The sequence below is a fragment of the Camelina sativa genome, chromosome 4 (genome assembly GCF_000633955.1).
Source record: "Camelina sativa cultivar DH55 chromosome 4, Cs, whole genome shotgun sequence".
Taxonomy (NCBI): domain Eukaryota; kingdom Viridiplantae; phylum Streptophyta; class Magnoliopsida; order Brassicales; family Brassicaceae; genus Camelina; species Camelina sativa.
The window spans coordinates 761,128-764,264 of record NC_025688.1 but is presented as its reverse complement, the minus strand read 5'-3'; positions in this window follow the sequence as shown (position 1 = coordinate 764,264).

Below are 3,137 nucleotides of genomic sequence, written 5' to 3'. Positions count from 1 at the left end.
CCTCTTGCACTTGTTCCTAGCATAGCACAGACGTCGGCTCATCAATCATCCTGATCAAGCCGCATACCGTGCCGGTAGACCACCACACAACTACAAAGATTTCTTTTTGTAGGGCTCACCCGCTTCTTTGTGTCTTAGCACATTTTCTCCTCACACTCAAACAATTTATTTTATCACACAAACATGCATATCACACACCACACAATCCATTTTAAAATATCTAGTTCTTTTAATTTTCAAATCCTATTACTAATTCATTTTCCTTACTTTTTATTTTGTAAATATATATTATATATATTATTAGTATACACGCAACAATCAACTAAAATTATTTATATATAAACCATAGGTATACTTGACTTAGCTTTAAACTAAGTAACTATCTAAACATATCAGTATATGAAAAAGACACCAACTAGTCCTCACTTAGCAAATTGGTTGATCCTCAAGTAAAAGCCAGCAACAACAGAAATCCAACCCAACAACAATCTCAATCTGCAATGGTTTAGATTAAACAATCAAAGATTATTTTCCATTAATAATCTAATTACCACATCCGATTTAATTATGCCGGTGCTTCTCAAATAAATTAATTAGATGTAGTTTAATAATTAAATCAAACCAACAATCTAATAATTCATAACGACACAATTCATACGTTCGCATGCTCCCAGATTTATACCAATTTCTAAACCAGCCACACTAACCGATTACAACTACATGCGTTCTTAAATTAATCAACATCACCGTCCAACACACGTAACCATGTACGACACCACCATTCAACTCATGTATGTACGTTCAATAATCAAAGTTCGGTTGTGTACATAAACCTCTTGGTTTAGCTGGTTAAGTATTGGTTTAGCTATAAACGAACAACATAACAACGACAACAACACGAGACGTAATCACGTAAAGCTTCGTCGTTACCTCGTTCTGCAACTTTTCTCGACGGCTTGACTTGACGAACTGAACGGCGAAGTGGAAGACTCGGCAACACAGATCTGCGGTGGTTCAAGCTTGGTGATTAGATTGGTTCCAACAATCTATGAAAACACAACATAGTTCTCGGGTTTGGTTCACGGATCTTACCTCTCCGGTGAAGACGTTTCACACGGCGGCACAGGCTGAGCGCGGTGACAACCTCCGGTGTCTCTAGTGGTGCTACAAGGGTTCGCAACAAGGTTCGAGTTAGGGCTGTTCCCAAAACGATACAAAACTAAAGACTCGAGTCAGGTTGTTTCATTTCATAACTCATCTCTTTCGTTTAAAGTTTCAATCTTTGTGTTCATTGGTAGCAAAGCTTGCATCTTTTTGTTCCATAGGTTCCGTTTGTTCATTTGGTTTAATTTGTTCCAAAGGTTGTTAGTCATTTGTCTAGGGTGTTAGTTATCGTTTTTGTTCATCCTGTTCATATATGTGTTCATCCTTGTTCTTGCTTGTCTACTTTTAGATCCTTAAAGCTAGTTTTGCATTTTGAATCCGTGTTTTTAATCTTGACCATAAAGCAGATTTTGTCTTGTAGTACTTTTTACTTTTGCTTTATTTGTTTAGTCATAGGTTTGGTTTGTTATAGCTGTCAGCACGTTCTTGTTGAGTGATAAGATTAATCTCTTGTGGTCCTTGAGCGTTTGGTACTCACGCGTGCGAGTATTGCTTTTTGGTTTTGCAAGGTTTAAATTCAACTCGAACCGCGAAGCCTCGCCACATCACGTTGACCAATACGTACGATGGCCGACCAAGTACCACCAGCACCACCGGAGATAGGGATTACTCTCGCTGCACTGCAAACCGGCATCGAACAACTTGCTGAACGTTTAACACGTATTGAGATGTTAAACCCTCCCCGTGAAGATCCCCAACCCGCGAGACGCCAACGACAAGAAACGGAGAGCGACCAGTCCGAGGAGGATTACGAACCAAGGCCTAGACGACGCCACCGGCGAGACGATCAGTATGACGATGCTCCGAGGCGTTACGAACCAGCCCACAAGATGATCGCACCCACGTTCGCACGCAAATCCGACCCTTAAGCCTACCTCGAATGGGAAAGCCGCATGGAGCACTTGTATTCGTGTCATGCCTATCCGGATTTGCGCAAGGTTCAATATGTCGTGGCTCACTTCACCGATCACGCCCTCACTTGGTGGGATCGCCTCGAAGCTGGACAACGCCGCAACAGAGAACGACCCATCACTGTTTGGGAAGTCCTCAGAGTAGAGATGCGACGACGCTTTGTGCCTCCATTCTATCACTGCGACCTACAAAAGAAGTTCCGGCGACTCACGCAAGGAACACGATCAATGGAGGAGTATTACGAAGAGTTTGAGCACCTGCGCAACCGTCTACAAGTCGACGACTCCGAGGAATCACTCATGGCACAGTTCTTGGACGGCTTGCAAGAGCGCATTGCGCGCAAGGTGGAGCGCAACCCTATCAGGTCTTTGAAGGGCTATTGCACCTCTCGATGCAAATTGAGAGTCAAATCAAGAAGAAGAGCGCCTCCGCGTCTCGTGTCCGAACTCAAGGAGCTTCAACATGGACTCCTAATGCGTTGCCCTCGAACCGTTACCAAGACAAGCCAAAGGCGACCAGTGCTGACTCGAGATTCAAACCAAAGGAGCCAGCCACCAATGAGCGCCAAGACCCGAGTCGCAACACCACCGACGTCCGGAGCCGCGACATCATGTGCTTCAAGTGTCAAGGGAGAGGACACTACGCCCGAGACTGTCCGAACGCACGCACGATGATCCTTACCGAAGCCGGCGAGATCGAGTCCGACGATGAGGCACCCGAGGAGATTGTTCGAGGAGAGGCTGAACTGGAAGAAGCTGTTGTTGAGCCCGAAGTTGGAGAACTGTTGATGATACGCCGCATTGTGAACGCAAGCGTAGCCACCGACGACACCAATCAACACGACAACATCTTCCACACGAGGTGCACTGTAAGTGGTCGCGTTTGTGGCTTGATAATAGACGGAGGTTCTTGCACTAACGTGGCAAGTTCCAGTCTTGTCAAGAAACTTTCTCTTGAAACCACAAACCACCCTCGCCCTTACCGTTTGAAATGGTTAAATGATAAGACCGTGATCCATGTAAAGGAACAGGTCATGGTCCCATTCAGTGTTGGTCCGTATA